This window comes from Vipera berus (assembly GCF_964194415.1).
Source record: "Vipera berus genome assembly, chromosome: 10".
Classification (NCBI taxonomy): Eukaryota; Metazoa; Chordata; class Lepidosauria; order Squamata; family Viperidae; genus Vipera; species Vipera berus.
In genome coordinates, this window is record NC_138213.1 from 9771908 (window position 1) to 9796125 (window position 24218).

The following is a 24218-nucleotide window of genomic DNA, read 5'->3' on the forward strand; positions in this document are numbered from 1 at the left end:
CCAGCATTTTAAATACCTGAATCGTACCTTTAAAATATGATGGCAATCTAGAGAAATGGATCTGGTGTTCTCCTGGCATGGCTTAGGTCAGGGGTGTCAAACTGCCGGCCCACGGGCCAGTTGCATCATACAGGGACCGCACCCACCCCAGCTCCGGCAATGCAAAAAAACAGTTGTGATACGTCACGACACGTCACATGACACGGCGAGTTTGACACTCATGCCTAAGATGTAGAGAGGGTTAGCAGTCAGACCCCTTGGCTGATAGAGTGCTTTTCTTCAATTCTTATTTTCTGGAGAATGGCTGCACTCCTAACATCTGCCAAGTCTTCTCAGCAGACTTCAAAGGAGAAGAGGCAGTCCAGAAGGAGCAACCTAGCCAGGCACACCTGGCTGAGACAAGCAATCTCTTGATCCTGTTAAGTTGCTGGAATGGACTATCTTAGACTTGGAAGCCTCTGTTGCAAAAAAAAAAAAATCTCCAAGGCAGAGCCTCTTCCATGAAGTAATCTACTTTTTCTTGAAGCCAGCCAAGATACACCGCAGACAAAATTCGGTTACAGCTACTCATCAACTTACGGCTTTAACTGAGCTGGCAATTTCAGTAGTAAGTTGCCACGGTCGTAAAGCTGGCCACCACATGCCCGTGCCTGATTTTACAACCTTTTTGCAGCAGTTATTAAGTGAAGGTGGTGGTTGTTAAGTGAACACATTGTTCGCCATGATGCATTTTTTGGCTGAAAACCTGAAATACATGCCGGTTTCCAGTAAAAAAAAAATTGCAAATTGTAAAAGCACGAGTGCAGGGCGCTGCAAACAGCAATAAATGTGGGCTGGTTGCCGAGTGCCCAAAATGTGGTCACATGATCGCAGAAGGGGGAGTGGCCAGGAGGACTTTGAATCTGGGTTTTAAGTCCCTTTTTCAGGGTCCGTCGTAACTTTGAACAGTTACTAAGTGACTGGTCATAAGTTGAAGATTACCTGTACATCTTATATCTGTCTGGATTCTTCCAGGATTCAATTTCATTGGATGATCCCTATTCTAGTATTTTGGGGAGGGACAAATAGTTTCTTCCTGTCCATTTTATCTCCACCATGCATAATTTTGCTGGCCTCAATCATGTTATTGTAAAGTTTTGTTCTCCCAGACAGCTTTGCAAATCTAATTTATTGAGGGAACACCATGTACGTGATTTTCTTGCTCTAAGTTGCTATATTTATTTTCTGAAGTTTTATTACTGTACTGTGGTTACTTTATGTTTGCATATTTTCTAATTACTCTTTGTACATTCCTGAGTGGCTTGATTGTGGCAGTTTAGACGTTTAATAGCAACGGCCTTACGGTTTCGCCCCAGCTTTTCTCAAACATTTTAAAGGCAGTACCATAAAGCCCACAGGCCTGGTGGGAGGGGGTCTCTGACCTGCCGTGCAAAGTCTGGGCACCGTGCTAAGCCAGTTTGCGTGTGGTTCATTAAACAAGCTACAATTGGATTCAGACAATACTGTACAACAAGCCAATCATACGATGGCTAAGCGTGATATGTGAACCCAGCCACTGGTTTATTAACATATTGGAAGGTCAAGGTACCTTTGAATTCGGCTAGAGTCTCAAGGATTACTTGGAATGTAGGGGTGGTGATTTGGCAACAGTGTAGAGGTGGTTTAAATAAGTGCCTTTTTTATGCATTGATCTGCTCATTCAACAAATTTATATAGGCTTCTTCCAGAATGTCTTTTGGTTTCGCACTTTATTCCAAAGCCTTGGTAGTGCCTGGTAATCTCCCATTCATTTGCTAGCCAAAGTCTGTCTTGTTTGAGCTTCTGGGGCCAGAGGAAAATCAACCAAATGTTATTACCTACTGAGCCATAGAGTTCAGACAGTCCTCAACTTTCAGTGTTCAAAGTTACGACGGCACTGCAAAAAGTGACTTAACGACTGTTTTTTCACACTTAATGACCATTGCTGCATCCCCATGGTCACGTGATGAAAATTCAGATGCTGGGCAACTGATTCATATTTACGGCCTTTGCTGTCTCCCAAGGTCATGCGATCCCATTTTGCGAGAAGCCAGATTCACTTAACAACCACATTGCTAACTTAACAACTGCAGTGATTCCCTTAGCAACTGTGGCAAGAAAGGTCGTAAGACGGGGTAAAATTCACTTAGCAATGGACGTCGGTTTTGGGGCTCAGTCAAGATCAGAAGTCAAGGATTAACTGCACCTCTCTATGTTCTTCATTGTTGTTGTTGTTGTTAGTTGCGAAGTCGTGTCCGACCCATCGCGACCCTATGGACAACGTTCCTCCAGGTCTTCCTGTCCTCTACCATCTTCTGGAGTCCCTTTAAGCTCACGCCTACTGCTTCAGTGACTCCATCCAGCCACCTCCTTCTCTGTCGTCCCCTTCTTCTATTGCCCTCGATCTTTCCCAGCATTAGGCTTTTCTCCAGTGAGTCCTTCCTCCTCATTAGGTGGCCAAAGTATTTGAGTTTTAGCTTCAGGATCTGGCCTTCTAAAGAGCAGTCAGGGTTGATCTCCTCTAGGACTGACCGGTTTGATCGCCTTGCAGTCCAAGGGACTCGCAGGAGTCTTCTCCAGCACCAGAGTTCAAAGGCCTCAATTCTTTTGCGCTCAGCCTTTCTTATGGTCCAACTTTCACTGCCATACATTGCAACTGGGAAGACCATAGCCTTGACTATACGCACTTTTGTTGACAGGGTGATGTCTCTGCTTTTTAGTGTGCTGTCTAGATTTGCCATGGCTTTCCTCCCGAGGAGCAAGCGTCTTTTAATTTCTTGACTACAGTCCCCATCTGCAGTAATCTTGGAGCCCAGGAAAATAAAATCTGTCACTACCTCCATTTCTTCCCCATCTATTTGCCAGGAATTGAGAGGGCCGGATGCCATGATCTTGGTTTTCTTAATGTTTAGTTTCAACCCAACTTTTGCACTCTCCTTCTTCACTCGCAACAAGAGACTCTTCAGTTCCTCTTCACTTTCTGCCATTAGAGTGGTATCATCTGCATATCTTAGTTTTGGTTCTAAGCCACGGCCGTTGCTCAGGATTAACGATCTCGGTGTATACGGAACGAAACCGAGTTGGCATGACACGGAAGGAATCCACGTGACCAGTTGACAAGAAAGTGACTCTTAAGTGGGATGACAGTTCTAAATAAAGGACAGAACGATGCAGCATTCTGCAACATCATCAAGGCTTTCTTGTGGAAATACCTCATTTGCTGGATGCTGCACAGCATTCAAGAAGTGGGGGGGAACTTAAGGGAGAAGAAGAAAGCAAGTGTGACTCACCCTGTTACGGAACGGGAATGAAGGAGAGGGCTGGAGAATAACAAGAGGACTCAGAAAGAGGAGCTGGGTTCTGGAGAAGAGAGTGGGCAGCGGACGTCAGCTCTCCTTCGGAAAAAGAATTTCTGCTTCCAGAGAATAACAAGGCCCAAAGCTACAGCTTCTCCTTGAAGGCAGCTAAATCAAAACTGCAGATTTTTGACAATATGTCCTCATGTCTTCCTTTCTAATTCTGTTTGGCCTGCAGATCGCTTGTCACTTGTTCTGGTTAGAACAGCATCCCTCTTTTCTTGACTGCATCAACAGAAATGTTTCCCCTCCCCTTAAGTGTTTTTTTTGGGGGGGGGAGGGGGGGAAATGATGGCACGAATTAATTTCTTCAGCTTTTTCTAGTTTACGACAGGCAGATCACTGAATGTCTTGTTTTGTATCTTGCACCTCTCCCGACAATAGAAAAGTGGGGGGTAAGGCTTAATGTCAGCTTGAAATAAACCTTGCCCGCTTGGATTGTAGAGACCTTTGCAGTGATTTCTTGGGGATCCTTCTTCTGCCCCTAGGGAAAACAAATTCAGTTGAAAGACACAACCAGATTGGAAACTGAGGCATCCTTTTTTAAAAAAAAGTAGAGCTAGGAATCTCAGTCAGGTTCCTGCCCCCCCCCCCATTATTAATGACAGCAGTTGGGGGATACTGCATTCTAGCTGTAAGCCTAGACTGGCAATTTTTTTCCACCAGCCTCAGTAGGGATGAAGACGTGGAATGATGTCCAATCTCAGCCAAAGGTATTGCAATTTCTTTGACTGTTGTGAGCCACCCAACAGCCGTCGAGTGTTGGCAGAGGTACAGAATATAGAATAACAGGGTCGGAAAGGATCTTGAGGTCTTCTAGTCCAACCCCCTGCTCAAGCAGGAGACCCAAACGGCTGTCCAGTTTCTTCTGGAAAACCTCCAGTGATGGGAGTGCCCACAACTTCTGGAGGCAAGTCGTTCCCACTGATTGTTTAGTAAACAAAAACTGATTGTTTAGTAAACAAAAACTGATTGTTTAATAAATAAGTTTCATAAATAATAATAATAATAATAATAACAATAACAATAATAACAATAATAACAATAACAACAACTATTATTATTATTATTATTATTATTATTATTATTATTATTATTATTATTATTATTATTATTATTATTATTATTTAGCTAGCTGCAGCTGCAATAACTTTCATTCTGGGAAGAAAGCACGTTGGTGGAAGTCACCATGCCACCTCACCCAAGTCGCGCGTCCCACGCGCGAGGACGCGCGCCTTCGGACCCTCGCCTTGCGCCCTCCGTGCCCACGACCTGCGTCCTCGGCCGGAGCCGCGAGAAGACCCCCCTCCGCCTCCCCGACACGCTCGGGACCCCCTTTTCCCCAGCAGGCGCCACGCAGGACATTTCCTCCCCCCCCCCAGCCCGCTTAGTGCCCAGAAAACCCCGCCCGGGGGGAAGCTCCACCCCGCTTGCCCGCTCGCTCTCCCAACGCTTCCTCCGGCGCCGGCTCCTCCCCGGCTGGATCGCTGGGTGGGCGGCTGGCCGACGGTGAGCGCAGCGGCCTCGGCCTCGGGACTGACCGCGGAGCTCCGGCGACCCTTTGCAGCCATGTAAGTAGGGGTCTCCGGGGTGGGGTGGGGGGTCCCGGGCCGAGCCGGCGGCCGCGCGAAGCCCCTGCTTTTCGGGCGCTCCTGGGAGCTGGTGGCGCTCGCGGGCGCCGGGCTGCTTCGCTTCCTCGGCGCGCTTCCCCCCAGGGGGGTTATACGGGCAGCCAGGCGGGGAGCCTGCCCGGACCCCCTCCGGGTGGGGGAGAAGCCGCGGAGGAGGCGACCCCCGCCCCGCAGGAACGCGCTACGACCCCCGCTTTCTCCCCTCCGGCGACCCCCCCCCCTCCCCGGCGGGGTCTGGCTTGCAGCTCCCATTTTCCTGGGCCACGCTGGCTGGCTAAGGACGTTGCGCGCCGGAGCCCGAGCCTTGCGGAGGGGGCTCGGTTCCGGGGAAGCGGCCGGAGCTTGCCCCGAGGCCGTTTGGGGGGACTTTCTCTCCTTCTCCTTCTCCTTCTCCTTCTCCTTCTCCTTCTCCTCCTCCTGCGGGTTTTATATTATGTTTATTTCCTAATCAAATGTGGGTTAAGTCGCTCGTCTCGCCCGTGGAGCGCAGGGCAGGGGAGAGTTGCAGAGTTTTGGGGCGGTGGGCTGCAAAAAGCGAAACGTCCGGGTCTTTCTGCACCACCAGCAACGCCAGGATTGGGGGGGGGGGGATTAAGGCGCGAGTGTGACGGGCTTGAGACAGCCGCGCCGAGCCGTAAGCCGTGGTTTGCAAGCCTCGGGGGCTGGTTTAGGGGCTTGGGGGGGGTTCCCCCACTGGAGCCGAATGGCCTTCAGTCTTGCTTCTGGGGGGGGCTGCTCTTCTAAGTTTGAAAACTAAGGGATCTGTGTCGAAGATGGTTGTTATTTGGGATCCGTAGAACCTTCCCTTTGAGACCCCATTTCCAGTTGGGACTGTGGAGTTTTCTCCCTGGAACTGTCCTCTGGGAGGATCATTATGTCTGTTTGGGGGGAAAAAAAAGATTGATACGTTTCATAGGCACATCAAGAAAAAGTGGTATTGAACGGTGGGAGAATCATCTTCATCTTCTCTGCGAGACTTTTTCTGTTTTTCATCTTGGTTTCTCCAGGGATTCCAAAGCGGCCCTGAAAGATTATTCCATCTTCCGTGACTAATGATAAATTGCGTAGCAGCCACTAACAAAAATATGTTCAGGTTTTTTTTTAATGCAGCAAGTCTTATTTACTCCCCCAAATGCTGGTAATAAGGCTAATCTGGGGTCTAGCCAGCTTAACAGGTAATCCTCTACTTAGGACCACAGTTGAGCCCAACATTTCTGTTGCTGAGTGAGAGATTTGTTAACTGGGTCTTGCCCCATTTTACGACTTTTCTTGCCACAAGTCGTTAGGTGAATCACTGCAGTTGTGAAGTTAGTAAGACGGTCGTTAAATGGATCTGGATCTTCCCCGTTGACTTTGCTTCTCAAAAGGTCGCAAAAAGGGATGACATGACCCCGGGACACTGCAACCGTCATAAATACGAGTCAGTTGCCAAGCCTTCAAATTTTGATCCCGTGACCACGGGGATGCTGCTATGGTCATTAGTGTGAAAAATGGTCACAAAGTCACTTTTTTCAGTGCTGCTTGTGCAGTAACTTCAAACGGTCACTTAATGAACTGTTGTAAGTCAAGTATTACCTGTAGTATCTTTGTTAGGTATTTGTTTTCCTTACTGAAGTAAAGAAAAAAGTTTTTCAGAAGTTTAGTCCGTGGGGTGCTTCACGCAACCTGATGGGGAGGATGTGGATTTCCCACAGCAGTGAAGGAGAGATAGCATCCAACTGTACTTTTGCTTAGTCCAGTGTGTGGTGTGAACTCAAATTTGGAGTTGGAAAAGGTTATTCTCTCAGAGGAAGCAGAAGTATGTAACAAAGTCACTCCTTTCTTTTGTAGTGAATTTGTTTTGGGGTTACTGCCAAATGATGTGCAATTGTGGAGAAGATGTTCTTGTTCCTGTGGACGGTGCTCTGTGTATGTTCAGAAACTCCTTCTTTCATTGCATTGTGAGCTCCTGGGCTGAATCCTTGTTTGGGGCATGGATTTTAGGAACTGGTCTCCCCAGACTGGTGTTTCTACAGGATGTGTTTCATGAACAAAGGGAGGAGAAGGCAGGTGTCTGCGATTTTAGCTATGAAAATTGTGCGATGACAGGAGGCAGCTTGAGATGGAGTGGCTAGTCTGAGTTTGTGGCCGGCCTTGCACTTCCTGCTGAATCATGGTTACCGAATAAACTGCAGTTGGCTGGGTTTTCATAGCACAATAAACAAAGGGAGGGAGGTTCACAGTCCCCAGGCAACACCAAACCAAGAAGAAAGAACACCTCTTGTGGATAAACGAATCCACTCTAAGGAAGACAATTATGGGACCCATAGAGGGGAATACATTTGTAGCTCAGGGTTGAAATGAGGGGGTCCTTGATGATCTCTGAGCCTGGTTGTTTTCTTGCAGATATTGCATTACCAAACTAGGTGACATCATCGGTGCTGTTGAGATATAACTTCCATAAGGTTAAATGTTTGGATACATGCCCTCAGCCAGTGATGTGGCTGTCTGTTGCGGGAAGCAGATGTGATCCTTTAAATTTGTCATGCTGAGTCCCTGAAACGATTGATGACATTGCAAGAGCGCTTATGCATAAAATCAGAGATTCATTTTTAGATTAAAGTTGGGCAAGAAATACATCGGCTGCTTTTAATAATTAAAGGGGGGGTGTATATTTGCAGTCCTGTATTTCCTCACTGCAAAGCTAAGCCAAGTCAGCGGAAATGTTGAGAGAGTTCTCACTGAATGTGCAAGGCTGATCGATTTTTTAAAAATGCATTTTTTCTGCTTTTTAAGTTGCTTGTGGCCTTTTGGGGGTTCCCGACCTACAGTGTGGAATCCCTGCGCTTTGGTGTTCCGAGCTGGTCTTCATTTCCCCATGCCTGCAGAGCCATCCTCTGCAAGCACCCGGTGAAATTTCTACATCCTGAAGCTTTTCAGGTCCTCAGAGAGAACTCAAAGAGCACCAAGGACCCACAGTTCACCCCTAAGCTACAGATATTCTCTTCTTTCGGTACCTGAAGCATCTGCCTGGCTGCCAGTTGGCTGTGGCTGGCTCGCTGCTTACCCACTTGCAACGTGTTCTGTGAAGGATGTAATTTTAAGCGTGGGTTTCATGATATGAGGAGATTGGCAGGGTGTAATTTTCAGATGAAAGCCCTTTGGCATCCCAGCTGCTTCGCTTTCCAGCTTTGCACATTCTCGCTGTGATTTTGATGCCAAAGCTGGCTCTTTTAGTCTTCTCCCCCCCCCTTTTCCTCTCGCTGGATGGAGTATGCTAGAGGAATCTAGGTGAAACAGTTTGCCAATGAGTAAATGGACACTGCTCCTTTGTTCCTCATTAATCTAGAAGTAGCTGGCTGAGGAATTCTGGGAGTTGAAGTCCACAAATCATAAAAGGGCCAAGTTTGAAGACCCCTGACGTAGACCTTTCCTTCTGAAATCCGACTTCTCCATCCTGCTGCTTACGTATGGATTGAGGCTAGTGTTTCTAAACTCCCAATCATTGTGGTTTTGGGAAGCTGGGTTGTTCATTCTGGGAGGCTGAAGACCCAATATTTCTACATGGTGTCATTATGGAGAAAAGTCCCTGTGGGATATTTAATTAACAGTTTCATAAAGGATATTGCATCTTTCCTACCAACACTCATTAGTGTTCCCTCTTTTCAACAGCAGGTTCAGTCTTAGATCTTGCTCCAATGGTGGATTGAGTTCTAGATCTCCAGTGATACCCTGAATTCTAGATTGTCCTAGAGTTTCTACAGCTCAGGATGGCCCCCGTCTGGGGTCTGTCTGAGCTTGGTGCGAGCCTTTACATTCTATAGGATATTGGTTATCTTAGCTTTATGTTACTCACATGTATTCTAAAGGGTATGCATTGCCCGCGATGAACTTTGTGTTAAGTTATATGAAAGTTGTGTATTTCACTTTTACTTTTGAGAGAGGACTTGGTTATTACAGCAGTGGATGGAAGATTCTATAGAAGAGTTTTTATACTAGTGGTTTCTGAAATAGACTGTTCTCTAAGGGTGGAAGGATTTAATGTTTATATATTTTCATTTGATTGCTTGTCCAGTGGAAGTGGATATATATATTCAGGAGTTTAAACCAAAGAGTGTCTAACTGTGTCAACTTTAAGACTTGTGGACTTCAACTCCCAGAATTGTGGGAGTTGAAATCCACAGGTCTTAGAGTTGACAAGGTTGGATGCCCCTGGTTTAAATTGTCTGTCCTAGTCAGCCCAAATGTGGCAGCTTCCTGATGCACGGAAAGGTGTACTGCTGTTCCTAAATTCTCTGCAACATGTTGAGAAATTCAAGGGTGACATCTCATTCCGAAAAGCTCCTGTAGTGAAGGGGAAATAATTTCTGTCAGTTTTTTTCTGAGCGGCTCTCCGATGGGTTAAGGATGTCCTGCTTACATCCCAGGTATGTTCCACCTGAAGAGCCATTTGACTGCGTTGGCTCAGAACTGTGGGAGAACGTGGAAAGGTAGGACGAAGGTGGAACGAAGGACAAATGGACCTGGACGTCACTTGGAAGGATTGAAAAAGTTCAAGACGTGGTCCTCAACTTATGACCACAGCTGAGCCCAAAATTTCAGTTGCTAAGCGAGACATTTGTTCAGTGGGTTTTGTCCCATTTAACAACCTTCCTTGCCAGAGTTGTGAACTGAATCACTGCAGTTGTTAAGTGAGTGACAGATGTAAAGTGAGTCTGGCTTCCCCATTGACTTTGCTTGTCAGAAGGTTGCAAAAAAGAGATCACAGGACCCCAGGACAACCGTCATAAATACGAGTCAGTTGCCAAGTGTCTGAATTTTGATCATGTGACCCTGAGGATGCTGCAACGGTTTAAGTATGAAAAATGGTCATCCGTCACTTTTTTCACTGCCGTTGTAACTTTGAATGGTCGCTAAACAAACTGTTGAAAATTGAGGACTACCTGTATACTTTTAACCAAATCTGTTTCCAGATGAGGATTTATTAAGTAACCACGATGGCTTGTTCAGTCATACTTGGTGGGCTGTCTGCAGGAGGTTGCTGTCAATTTTCAGTCTTATTGTTTCCTTATTGCTACTTCTTGAGAAGGCCCAACTGCCTTGAAAAGGATAGAAGACTGCCTTCCCCAAGTACAGATACCTTTTCTTTTAGAGGGCTGTTTGCTGAAAAAGCAAATTTCAAATAATTGTTGAAAGAAACGTTCCCGCAGCTGGATAAACTGACCTTTTCCTTTTTATCTTCTCTGTAACTGCTTTTAAAATAAGACTCAGCCAGTGGAATATTTTGCAGCTGCCTTGAAACAATCTGGGAAGATATTTTGGCTAGGACAGTGACGTTTCTGTTCTTTCCAAAACCTCATCTGGTTCTGCTTTCTCCAAGAAAAGAGAAAATAAAGACTCTCTGGGTTGAAGCTCAATTCTGAGTGAATTAACAGACAGCATCTGCTCTTGTTCCCAGATATTTCTTCAACTCTCCAATCTAGCCGATAGTGGGTTGTTGTTTTTTATGGTGTTCTATCCAATTTACTAATCAGTTCCCCATATCTCAGTAAAGACTTAATCCTAATATGAAATAGGATGATGTGGTTACAACATACAGCTGATTTAGCAATGCAGGATGAAGAGACAAAAATCTTGTAACAGATAAGGATCATTTAGAAGAGGTAATATGACATTTTCTTTCATCGACTCAGTGTTTCTAGGAGAAGGAACTAAGAGGAAAACGTTTCTCTTTTTTGGGCAGTTCTGATAGCTGAGAACCTTATGGCTTCCATGCTTAGTGAGATTGGGCTCCCTTTGGAAAGAGGTCAGAGAAACCACAGTGCTTACCCCAGTGTAAATATTTTTTTATAGATCCTCAGGATCAGCATAGTAGCAGTGTAGGAAATGTCTGCTGTCTTTACTGCTAATCTTCTAGGGACATTGATACCTCATAAGCTCTTTTGCTGAGACCAAATTCACCTCCCAATAGTTAGGTTCAGATATGGTGCCAGCTTGGTGCAGTGATTAAGGCGTCAGGCTACGCTCTGGGAGACTGTGAGTTCTAGTCCTGAAGTAAGCACAAAGCCAGCTGGATGATCTTGGGCCAGCCCTTCTCTCTCAGCCCTAGAAAAAAGGCAAATCCTGAAAATTCTTGTCAACAAAACTGTAGGGACTTGTCTGGCAATCTTAGAGAATTGAACAAAACTGAACAGGAAAAAAAAATTACGCCAAGACATGGTTTGCTTATTTCTGTCTAGTTTTACACAGTACACTAATTTATAAATCACGGTTTTACCCATTGCAATAGCAAGCTTCACTGTTTGAGCTAATCAATAATGACTGGATTCATGCAAGATGCTAAGTGAGATTTGTTATACGGGGTTTATAATTTAAGTTGTGTAAACCCCAGTACCAACTTACTCAATAAGTCTCGGTTAAGGGATAACAATGTGCAGATCAGATGAGTAGCACTTGCATTATATATCAGGGGTCCTCAATTAGGTGCGTTTGTTACCTTGAGTATATATATCAGGGGTCCTCAAACCTGGCCACTTTAGGACGTCTGGATGCATGGCTGGCTGGGGAATTCTGGGAGTTGAAGTCCACAAGTCTTAAAGTGGCCAAGTTTGAGGACCCCTGCATTATATCATTCTAAAATCTGCCTCAAATTCGGAGCCTTCTTTTTTATTCAGATTTCTCCCCAAATAGCTTATCTGGGAGAAATAACTGGCTAACCAGTTAGTTCCCTGGACAACAGATTACCAGGCGATTGACACAGGTGGCAATTCCAGATATTGCTTAGGGCAATTCATTTATTAGCAATACTCAGAGAAGTGTAACAAGAAACCTAACAAAGAAGATCCTGTAAGACCAGCTGAGCCATTTCCAAAAATACGTTGAAGATGAGAAATGCCAAGGTAGTCACGGTGGCCGTCATAATGGAACAATCTTGATTAGGCCCCTTGAAAGGTCAACGTAACGTTTGAAGGCTTCCCTAAGGAAATAATATTGCAAAAAAGAAAGGCAGAAGAATATTTTTATCCTTGCTCACTCTCTGTCTCTCACTCCCTTTATTTTTGGGAGAGAATCTCATCTTTCCAGATATTAAGTGGCGCTCTGGTGGATTTGCAAAATAAGCTAAAGTAAATTTTAGATTGCTTTAAGTCGGACTTGATTCCTGGTGACTTTATGGACGCATTCACGTTAGAGGGAAAAAAAGAAAAAGAAATGAATGAAGATAAAAACAAGTGAAACTCTAAAAGGTCATCAAGCATCATCAGCCCTGCCGAGATTAAAGAGGCTTAGTTTAGTTTCAGCCCAATTAGGATTTCAGCAGTCTTCCCGGTAGCTTTTCTGAACTAAAAAGATATGACAAACGAAAGAGTTGGAGAACTCTGGGTGCATAATTCCTGTTGGCTTGAGGATTACCAAGGCTTTGTGTGGTTCCACTTAATGGGGAGAGCCAGAGATCATTTTGAATAGGGAAGGGAGCATGTTAAGAAGTAAAAATGATGCACTAAGTGGAGGCAAGTCTTACGGAACCCATTTGGCCCCTAAACCTCGCAGCTCCTTGACAAGGTTGGCTCTGTTCTCTTTTGGGAAATTGTGGAGACCATGGAAAGACAACATACGGACTCCAAACATCACTGTGTGCATTCAACATGTCAACAGAGGAGATGCTACAGCCACTGGTGGCAGTAAAGGTAAAGGTAAAGGTTCCCCCGCACATGCGTGCTAGTCGTTTCCCACTCTAGGGGCCGGTGCTCATCACCGTTTCAAAGCCGAAGAGCCAGTGCTTGTCTGAGGACATCTCCGTGGTCATGTGGCCGGCATGACTAGACGCCAAAGGCGCACGGAACGCTGTTACCTTCCCACCGTAGTGGTCCCTATTTTTCTACTTGCATTTTTACGTGCTTTCGAACTGCTAGGTTGGCAGAAGCTGGGACGAGTAACAGGCGCTCACTCTGTTACTCGGGATTCGACCCGCCAAACTGCCGACGTTCTGACCGACAAGCTCAGCGTCCTAACCCACTGAGCCACTGCATCCCTTCTGGTAGCATTATCCTGATGGAAACGTTGTTCCCTTTCAAGTTGCTCCTTCAAGTTACTCCTTCAAGTTGCTCCTTCTTGATTTTGCTTTGTTCGTTCACTCAGCGTTCTTGGTGCAGCTGATGAAAAATTGGAGGTGAGGAATCCTTGTTCTCCGAAAGGAGTAAAAAACAAAACAAAAGATTTGACATAGAAATGAGATGAGGAGGGAGACTTAACAATGACAGAGTTAGAAGGGACCTTGGAGGTCTTCGAGCAGGAGACCCTGTACTATTTCAGAGAAATGGCTGTCCAGTCTCTTCTTAAAAACCTCCAGCGATGGAGCGCCCACAATTCTGGAGGCCGTTGCACTGATTAATTCAGTTGACTCCGCCTTCCACCCTTCCGAGGTCGGCAAAATGAGGACCCAGCTTGTTGAAGGCAATACGCTGACTCTGTAAACCACATAGAGCAATGGCCCCCAAACTTTTGGGCACGGGGGATTGGTTCCGTGGAGAGAGGTTCTTAACGTGGACTGGTGGGAGGGTGGTTTCGCATGCTGCCTGCATCCTATAGATCGGGCTTCACTTCTTTGCACAGCCCAGTTCCTGGCATGCTGTGGACCAGTGCTGGTCCACAGACCTGGGGTTGGGGACCCCTGGCTTAGAGAGTGCTTTAAAAGACTATAAAGCAATATACCGGTATAAGTCTAAGTGTTAATGCTATCGTTCTCACAGTCAGGACATTTCTCCTTAGTTCTAGGTCGCTTCTCTCCTTGACTAGTTTCCATCCGTTGTTTCCTGTCCTGCTTTCAGGTGCTTTGGAGAATAGCTTGGCTCCCTCTTCTTTGGGGCAGCCCCTTGGAACGCTACCTAAGCACCAATCCTTCCAGTTTGTAATTCTTGTCCCACTGAATGTACTGGCAGTAAAACAATTCAAGTAGCCTGATGAAATAGCCGTGGGCTGGAAGAGGCAGCCAGGAGACTCCAAGGCTGCTAAAATAGTTTTGCTTGTCTTCTTTCTTTTTGTTCATTTGCAACATGATGAAACAGGCAACACCAGGCAACAGTTGCCTTCTGTTTTTAGAAGTGGCAGCTGGAGCTGGATTCTTCTCACATTCCTTCTGAGGTCCAGTGGGGCTGGCTTCCGCTGTTTCCCAAGGCCAGATGCAGAGTTTTTGCTGAGGTTGTAGACTGAGGGAGGGAGGAAGGACTCTTTCTCAGGTACTTTCCTGCTTGATCAAACATCTTGAGCTCTGGAGCTGTAAATCTTCCTTTAACCTCGATTCTTCTCTACTTTTTAAGACGTTCTGCAAAAGAAATGCCTGAAACATGAAATAAACAGCTCTGGTACTTTCCTCTATGCTATGTTCTCTCAAATAAGGCATGATAGAGTCTGCAGTTTGGACATCTTTCTATGAGAAAAGGGAAGAGGTCCTTCAAACACGTTTCCTGTTTCTTTGCTTCTGTTTGGTTGCACGCCGACTTTCTTATGTCTTATGCCGGGTACAAGTACTTTCACTTTGTTTAGTCCAGGGGTAGGCAACCTTGGTCTTTTATGACTCGTGGACTTCAACTCCCAGAATTCCTGAGCCAGCATGGCTCAGCTTGGAAACCTCTCCCTTTCCCCTCAGCAAGGCTGGCTCAGGAATTCTGGGAGTTGAAGTCCACGAGTCATAAAAGAGCCCGGGTTGCCTACCCCTGGTATAATAATAATAATAATAATAATAATAATAATAATAATAATAATAATAATAATAATAATAATAATAATAATAATAATAATAATAATAATAATGATGATGATGATGATGATGATGATGATGATGTTGGAAGGGACCTTGGAGGTCTTCTAGTCCAACCCCCTGCTAAGGCAGGAAACCCTATACCATTTCAGACAAATGGCTGTCCAGTCTCTTCTTAAAAACTTCCAGTGTTGGAGCATTCACCACTTCTGGAGGCAGGTGGTTCCCTGTTTAGTCCTAACATTTTTTTTCTCTAGGCCTACCATTGCACATCTTTGTAAATTTGGTAGAAGGAGGGGGATATGACCTTTCTGCTAGCTTTTGTCTATAATCTTTCTATGCATGATAGAAATCGTAGGCTGTCTTCTCCTGATCCAGGGAGACACATGCTAACGGGTGCAACCTGGATTAAACCGGTAATATAAGACATAGATTTGTAATCCCATAGGCTTCGTGCTGTCAACATCCCTCTCGAGAATCCAAATAAAACTCCAGGTTCATTCCGTTTCCAGAAATCTTTCTGTTTATTGAATACACTGCTTGGTTATGTTGAAGCAAGCTAACTCTGAGGTTCCAACACCAATTCATAGACTTAAACAATAGTTTTCCCAGCCAAACCCCCAAGGTCTCACATATTCCATATTAACGAGTTCACTTTGTTATGGGAACCGTCTGCTTCCAATCCACACTTCTTTTGGTGTCCTTGACAAGGCTTCAAGCTCTCACAGTCTTCAGCTGAATTGAAGAAGTTTCATTTCTATAGCTACCCACTTGAAAATAATGCATACACACATCCCTTAATCTAAAGGCAAGTTGAAATGCAGAGGTGCGTAGCTGCCAAGGTTTCATCCTTGACACATGCGTGGAAAGGAGGCAAATATTGATGGAAGTCAACTGGATGGCTTTGCATTTAATGGCAGAACCTAAACGTTTTCTTCAAGGTTTTGTGTTCCTAGGCATTACTTTATTCTAAGAGTCAGAGGTTGTTCTAGTCCAATATTTCTCAACCTTGGCAACTTTAAGCTGTATGGACTTCAACTCCTAGAATTTCCCAGTCAGCATTGTCCGTACAGCTTAAACTTGCCAAGATTGACAAATGTGTCTCTAAGCATTTTTAATTAATGATTCTTTCTCCAGGAACTCAGTGGTATGATCTCATAACAGGGACTCTTGGCTGGAATAGATAAGATACTTGATTGTCATGAACAAGCAACTGTCGTTAAAATAATGAAGATGAATTTCCACAATAACAAAACATTTAGTTCTTTACAGAGATGGGTGTTTCCTTTTTGTTGTAATGAACTTGCCTGCGGTCCGTTTCTCAATCTGACTGGTTGCCTGTTAGTTCTTAACAAAATGGTCCTTTCCTGTCCAAGATTTCTTACCTTGTCAACGCAAACTCCCATGTCAACATCGGTTGCCTACTTTTTTCTAGAGAGCTGAACAGTTGGGGGAAAAATTGGGAAAGAAAGGACTGTTATTTTGCAGTTCCTCCATCTCCAACCCAGGGATGGGCAACTAGGGCAATTTTGCAACCTGTGGACTTCAACTCCCAGCATTCCTGAGCCAATTGACTGAGGGATGCTGGGAGTTGAAGTCCCACAGGTCATAACCTTGCCCTAGTTGCCTATTTCTCTGACCATTTCTCTATCAAAAGGCTTTGCCACAAACCAGGCAGTCCTCAACTTACGACTACAACTCAACGCAGAATTTCTGTTACTAAGTAAACATTTGTTAAGTGAGTTTTGCCCCATTTTACAACTTTCCTTGCCACAGTTGTTGGGTGAATCACTGCAGGTGGTAAATTAGTAACACGGTTGTTAAGCGAATCTGGCTTTCCCCATTGGCTTTGCTTGCGATCACATGACCCCAGGACACTGCAACCGTCATAAATGTGAGTCAGTTTCCAAGCATCTGAATTTTGATCATGTGACCCTGGAGGATGCTGCGGTGATCATAAGTGTGAAAAACGGTCATACGTCACTTTTTTCAGTGACGTAACTTTGAACGGTCACTTGAACTGTTGTAAGTCAAGGACTACCTGCAAATTTTTTTTAAAAAAATCCAAGTATCTGGATTATGCATAAATTATCAGGTTCAGTGAATATGTATACAACAGCGTGATTTATTTTACTTCAGTTTACAGGCTACTGAACAAACCTTTATAATATAGGTAGAATTATGATCATAGATTTCTTTATGACTATCTAACCAAAACTGAGAATCCCATCCCTTCACCCGTTCTTTCCTTGCAGCTGATAATTTGCCTTTTTTTAAAATCAACCAACTCAGAGCTAAGATTTGTCAAGGTATTTCCTCACAAATCATAGCGTGTTTTACCATCAGGATGAAATAGAAGGTTGGCGTTGAGATCCAATGTAGGAGTCCCAAAGGTGCATTTTCCAAAAGGCAAAACTGGACACACTTGGTTTTTCCTTTGAAAATGTCTCGCTTCTCATCCAAGACGCTTAACTTGAACTGTTGTAAGTCAAGGACTACCTGCAAATTTTTTTAAAAAAGTCCAAGTATCTGGATTATGCATAAATTATCACGTGATTCGCTTTACAACCGTGGCAAAAAAGTCCCAATTTTTTCAGGAACAACCTGTAATGAATGGATAGTTCTTTACCTCCAGGTTGTAGCGTCCAGTCTTTTGCAATGTGCTGAGGTGGAATTGTAGATTACAGTATACAACCCATCCTGTCCTCTGAAGCCACAAGCATTTCCTGAAGCCCTAGAGAAGCTCTTAGCAAATGAAGGAGCTTTTAAAACTGAGCATCTTATAGGAAGTAGAAACATACAGCATGTTCCACTTTTTGGAGGAAGAAGGCCAAGCAAGAACTTACCTTGCTTATCTGTTTAGTGTATTCCTGGCTCAAAATACAAATTACTAAGGACCTGGCAGGATGGGTCAAAATATGTATGAGGCGTGGTGGTGCAGTGGTTAGAATGCGGTATTGCAGGCTGACTCTGCCTACTGCCAAGAGTTCAATCCTGAACGGCTCAAGGTTGACTCGGCCTTCCATCCTTTTGAGGTCGGTAAAATGAGGACCCAGATTGTGGAGGGCAATATGCTGACATCGTAAACCACCCAGAGAATGCTGTAAAGCACCGTGGGGTGGTACATAAATTTAACTGTTATGTAACACCCACTGCAATGGACTGTGTTATGCGTCTATTGTGTGCAGTTAACTGTGTTGTTTGTACCGTGTGTTCTGGTTGCTGTGTGTTGAGTCAAGTTAGTGAAAGAGACTTGTTGAAGTTGCATTTTCTCCCCATCGGCTTCCTGCTGTGTAAACACTGTATGTGGGAGAAAATGTCCAATCAAATTTCAGCCTAAATTCGCAGATAGAAGATCAGGCTGTTGAGGGAACCCACTCGGTGAACTCTTCTGGATTTGAGGTTTCTTCTGAAGCTTTGGAGTTTCTGCTCCTGAGTCTTGGATGGCTCATCCCACAACTGGTTTATAGCTTGGGAAAACTTTGCATTAAGTTCCCTTTGTCTATGAAGATTTGCACTCATCCAGGTCATGGTTGTCCCAAAGGTGCTTTTTCCAAAGGCAGCTGGACGTGTCCTTGAAGAAGTTTCGCTTCTCCTCCAAGCTTCAAAAGGGAAAGAGCAGCTGTGTTCTGTGTTGATACGCACCGTTTCCCTATCCTAAGCTCTGGATGTTTAAGGCACATGATTGCTCTGGAGCTTCTCAACTTGATTTCTTCCGCAAGCTGGCTTAATTGGAAAGGTCTAACAGGAGAGATTTAGACATAGAACAGCCTGTACCCTGCCAGTCGAGAATGCAAAGCCTCCACAAAGTTAATATTTATCTAGCAAAAGTTACCACTTCTTCAATAACAAGATTTCTAGGCCAGCCTGAGGTAAGACGATTCTGCAGGAGTTACCTAACAGGTACTACCTCACTGGATCAGGAGCGTACGGGCAATATCTGCCAAGATACTAAAAAATGAGGCAGAAGAGAAATCTGGTTCCGCTGCTCACCGACCGGTTCATGGAGATCCCAAATGTGCAAGGCAGGGCTGGAGTTGGGAAAGGGGCTTCTGCAGGAAGTAGGCACTTAGAAGGCACCGGATTCCCTGTGTCAGGGTCTTTTTGGATTTAGAACTTTTTTCTGGGGTCTTCAGCAGAAATCTTCGAATAACATTTGCTATCTCATTCTTTTAACTAGCTGGTTTTTGTAAGTCCAGGTTTGGCCCGATGAAGGATTTATACAAGCAAGCCACATAGCAGTACAGTGGTCCTTGACTTGGCAACAGTTAGTGACCGTCCGAAGTTACAACAGCACTGAAAAAAGCAACTTATGACTGTTTTTCACACGACCGTGGCAGCATCCCCGTGATCACGTGGTCAAAATTCAGATGCTTGGCAACTGATTCATATTTATGACGGTCACAGGGTCCTGGGGTCACGTGATTGATCGCCTTTTTGCAACCGTCTGACGAGCGAAATCAATGGGGGAAGCCAGATCCACTTAACAACCATGTTACTAGCTGTCTAACAAGATGAGAACAATACGGCACGTAGCTGCCAAGTGATTCGTTTAACAAAATGTGGCAAAAAAGGTAATAAAATGGAGCAAAACTCACTTAACAACTGTCTCGCTTAGCAACAGAAATTTTGGGCTTGAGTGTGATCATAACTCGAGGATTACCTGTTCTGTATTGATTTGAAGGACTAGCACGCTTATTGCAACAAAGGCACCTATATAGATGCTGTTTCCTAGCCAATACATTTCTCCCTTTTAAAGGTTGCTCTGAAAGGGTGGACTTGGGGGTCAATGTGCCAAAACAATTTAATCCCCAAAGTAATTTGTGCACATTTTTTTAATAAAGATCATGCACATTTTGCGTTGATGTATAAAATGCTAGCTGACCGTGTAAGTATCACCAGAGAATTGTAGTTTTGCGGGTGCCCCTTTTGTATCCCATCTTGGTACATAAGGCGAGAACGAATGGCCGTTGCAAATCACGAACAAAAATGTTTGTAGCGATTCAGTTTGGCACTTGATTTGCAAATGCTGTTAATTAGAACTGCTTGATGAGCCTCCTCGTTGGGGAAGAGCCTCTGCTGTTATGTAGTTGGGTCTCTTCATGTGCACAAGATCGTCCTGTCTCAGCTATTCAAGGTCAGGTTAACAATTGCTTTGTCTGCAATCCAATTTCAAAGTCATAAGCCGAGTTGGCACAGCTTTCAGCTTCTCATACCTTTCTCTTGAGAAACTGTTTGCTTATGCTAGCTAGAAGACATCCTGTAGAGAATTAACACATACGTAGGAAGAGATCTAACAGCCCAGGAAAATTGCAGGGGGTCAGTCCCGTAAAAATTGAATACAGAATAACAGAGTTGGAGAGGGACTCATTGTTTCTTGTCCTGCCCTCAAGTGCTTTGGAGAATCGGTCCCCCTCTTCTCTATGACAGGGGTCCCCAACCCCTGGGCCGTGGACCAGTACCGGTCCGCAGCATGCCAGCAACTGGTCTGCACAAACAAGCAAAACTCCATCCGTGGGATGCAGGCTGCAAACAAAACCACGCACCCTCCGGTCCGTGAAAAAAACCCCTCTCCACAGAATCGGTCCCTGGTGCCCAAAAGGCTGGGGATCTCTGCTCTATGAGACCCCCCTCAAATATTAGAAAAGTGCTATCATGCCACCCTAGTCCTGTTTTCATTTCCTTCAGACAGTGGCACATGTGTGCACATCAACATGTACGTAGAACGACTTTAAAATTCAAAGTGGTAGTATTGTTATTTACATATTGCAGGAAACTATTTTATGCCACATAGGACTTTTTCGGCCATTGCGTTTTCAAGTGCTCTCCCCAATGACTAAAAACCTTATTGAGATCATAAAACCATGTGAAAAAGTGACAATCTGATCTCGGAGATCTTGAACAAAAATGCTGAAATCTCTTGGTTATTGGTACTCCAGGTCTTCTAGGGATCAACTGATGATAGCAAGAAGACTCATCAAACCTGGGTTGTCAATTCTTGGCATTGTGTTTCAGGAGGGTGAACCCTTTCCACTGCTTGCTACTTGGAATATGAAAATGAGCAGTTTCTGCATTATAGACTCTGCTTATTTCTTGGTAATGGAGGAAGATGCTTCAGTTTATACGTTACCAAAAGTTAGCATCCTTCTTCCGGGTACATGTCCTGGAACAGAGTATCCCTGTTCCTACATTTTTAAGGATGCCGCTAATTGCACATGAGGAAGCTTGCTTAACGATGCTTTACTGACATGCCCACAAGCTCCAGCTGCTGTCATGTCTAACTCAGGAACAGTGGGTGGACTACGCCTCCAGAAATATGTTCAGCAGTTGTGTCTAGAAATGTGGACAGCAGGTTGTTGAAGCACTCTGCTTCACTCTTCCTAGTAACAAGGGAGAGAGAGAGAGAGGGAGGGGGAGAGAGAAAGAGAGAGAGAGAGAGAGATTGTTCTGCCCACATGAGAGTCTTTTTCTGATTGTTTACTTTCTGCTTTGGGTTGCTAAGTTTGCATGTGTGCTGTTGAGCTCTCTCTCGTCCTTTTTGCCTGTGTTTCCCAGCCCAGTCACGTGGGAAGAACTGGGGAGAGATGTGGAGGCATGCTTACTTTTTATTCACAAGTCAACGAGCTGGTGTCTGTTGGCCAAGCTTGGCACAGGACCTGGATTTTAAAGCAGACATACCATTGGCCAGCCATGCAGGAGTCACTTGGAGGCTGCCCATTGCCAAATTCTTGGCCTCGGCTCAGTTTTGTGTTTGTAACTGGCAAGTGTTGATGCTTCTGGTCATTCCCTTTGACTGCAGAGTTGAATTGCCCTTGAATTGGTAGTGGGTGCAATTATCTTTTTTTTTTTTTTTTGCTTTTCTTCCCTCTTCATTTTTAAGAGACATACAACGACTTACAACAGTTTGTTTAGTGAATGTTCAAAGTTACAACAGCACTGGAGTGAGTGACTTATGACCGCTTTTCAAACTTACAACCTACATTGCAGCATCCCCACTGGGTCACGTGATCAAAATTCAGAGCTTGGCAGCTGACTCGTATTTATGACGGTGGCAGCGTCCCGGGGGGCGTACGATCCCCATTCATGCAATAGTAGAAATGACCACCGTTCATACAGATGCTATCACCCGATCTTCTTCTCGTTTCCTAATTGCTGGTTGCCGAGATGTTTGCTCATTTATTCATCCATCCAGATTATACAGCACCTGAAATGGGAATAAAATTCCAGCTGGGAATCGTAACGTAAAAGCACAAAAAATAAAAAAAATGAATGAATATAAACATGGCCAGCTCTGCAGCTGGATGCATCAATATGCTTTTCAAGAACACACAATAAAAGCCCTTCAGTTGTGTTTAAAGTTATCTGGTGAGAGGTGTTTGCTCTAAGTCAGGATGGACAACCTTTGGGGGTCAAAGGCACATTTAAACAACAACAACAACAACCGAAATTCAGCCTCCAAGAGCAGTTGCCTCTGTTCATACCCACTACCATCAGAGCACCAGTGTCCACAACAACTCAGCAGTACCCTGCAAGAGAGGATTGGAGGCTGGATAATCCTTGTGCTTTTCCAAAATGAGCCAAATCAGCATTGGATAACACAGACACGCCCCATCCCAAATTTCACCCTGGAGATTTGAGCCAATTGGAGAAGGAAAATAAATTATTTCCTGGATAAAAGACTTTTATCCTAATTAATCTTCCCCATCCAGAAACGTCCCCAGCCGTGCTGATGCTATGCAAACTCTTTTTTATAGCATGATAAAATGCCAATTTTATTCCTTGTCCTCCAAGCTGGTGAAGTTGATCCTCCAGCAAAAAGCCACCAGGATGCCTGAAATTCAGTGAGATGGGTGGGTGGGTGTGTCCTTCCATAATGTTTGCCCATTGTTGGTGCAGATAGTTGGAAAACCTTGGGGGAATCTTCCTTAAGCAGCCTTCCTTTGTTACGTTCCTTATGGTGTGGCAGAAGCTTCCGGTCTCCTCTCCTCTTTTCTGTCCGGACGGATGGATGGGAAACAGGGGATGTGGGAAGGAGGTGCTTCTCCTTAATTTCCTGCCTTAATCACGTGGCTTTGGCCCGTTTCCATGGCGAAGGCAAGGGGGTGGGGTTGATGGGCGCTCAGGAGCAAGGAGGTCTGGAAGACTTCAGTGTTTTCACTCTCTCCATAGTGTGGAACAAAGGAAATAGCGCAGCTGGATCCTGACTCCTTGTCTCTCTCTTGCCCTTGCTGCTTGCTCTTCCCAGGACGTGGACATGTAAGTCTTCTCCTCCATTCCAACATCTTCAGAACCTTTGGAGAGATGGAATTCCTTTGTGGGGCAGCGGTTCTGGAACGCTGGGGGTCCCTGTTTTGATCCTCTGCTTTCTTCTGAATGTCAGTTCTATAGTGTAGAGTCTCTTTGGAGCTTGGAGCAGAGATGCTTCAGGAGTGGTGTGTATGCGTGCTTGTGTGCAAAGGGCTGGTGTTGGAAGCAGGCAAATCCTAGGCGGTCAGTTCCACCACCTGGAGGACACTTGTCAAGCTGGATAGGTGGAAAGCTTTGTTATGTTGTGCCTGGAGGGAATCACTCTGGCATTTGGGATGTACTATATATAGACGCGTCTATATATATTTGGGATGTACTATATATAGACGCGGTGGCTCAGTGGGTTAGGACGCTGAGCTTGTCGATCGGAAGGTCGGCAGTTTGGCGGGTCGAATCCCGAGTGCTGCGTAACAGAGTGAGCGCCTGTTACTCGTCCCAGCTTCTGCCAACCTAGCAGTTCGAAAGCACGTAAAAATGCAAGTAGAAAAATAGGGACCACTCCGGTGGGAAGGTAACAGCGTTCCGTGCGCCTTTGGCGTCTAGTCATGCCGGCCACATGACCACGGAGATGTCCTCGGACAAGCGCTGGCTCTTCGGCTTTGAAACGGAGATGAGCACCGGCCTCTAGAGTCGGAAACGACTAGCACGCATGTGCGGGGGAACCTTTACCTTTTTACCTATATACAAATACATCTTCCCAAGTTTCTCTCAAATCCGGGTGAGGGCACAGGTGTCCATCAAAGGAGTTCTTGAGTAGCAAAGAACTTGATCTATGTTTTTAAAACCAATCTTGGCATTTATTAACCTTTAAAAAAACAACAAAAAAACAACCCACTATCCATTGGATTCTAACAGGTTTTTCTCTCCATTTCTCCTTCGCAGCAGTGGGGACAATACGTGCACCACTAAGAGTGGAAATCTCAACCTTTTTTCAAAGTGTTCAGTTGTACAAGTATCCTCCGTTCAAAGGGCTTTCTTTTTTCTTTCCCCCCTCCCTTCCTTCCATGGGGTCAGGAGAAAACTTACTTCCTTCCGTTCTGTTATTTCTGATTTGCACTGATTTTTAAACCCTGATGACTGCCTCGCTTCTGGTTTTTCTAAAATCACGTTTCTGGTTTTCTCTTCCTCCAGAGGCTGATAGACTGAGGATGATTTGATTATTATTTTTTTCTC

At 44.9% G+C, this 24218-nt stretch overlaps 1 protein-coding gene and 1 long non-coding RNA gene across 3 annotated transcripts in view; one reads left to right on the forward strand and one right to left on the reverse strand.

The window, feature by feature from the left end:
• RIPOR1 (RHO family interacting cell polarization regulator 1) overlaps nt 1-24218 on the forward strand; it is a 96314-nt gene that overhangs the window by 9739 nt on the left and 62357 nt on the right. The window contains exon 1 of one of the 2 annotated variants that reach the window (XM_081335998.1): nt 4849-4945. The exons of the other annotated variant lie outside the window; for it this stretch is intronic. The gene's annotated coding sequence lies outside the window, so the exon portion shown is untranslated. Of the gene's footprint in view, nt 1-4848; nt 4946-24218 lie in introns of those variants that run through there. 2 annotated transcript variants of the gene reach the window in all.
• LOC308672820 lies at nt 3647-4743 on the reverse strand. The gene is made up of 2 exons (XR_014027520.1): nt 4576-4743; nt 3647-3858 (listed from the first exon to the last, which is right to left on the reverse strand). It is a non-coding gene; the product is annotated as an uncharacterized lncRNA (long non-coding RNA).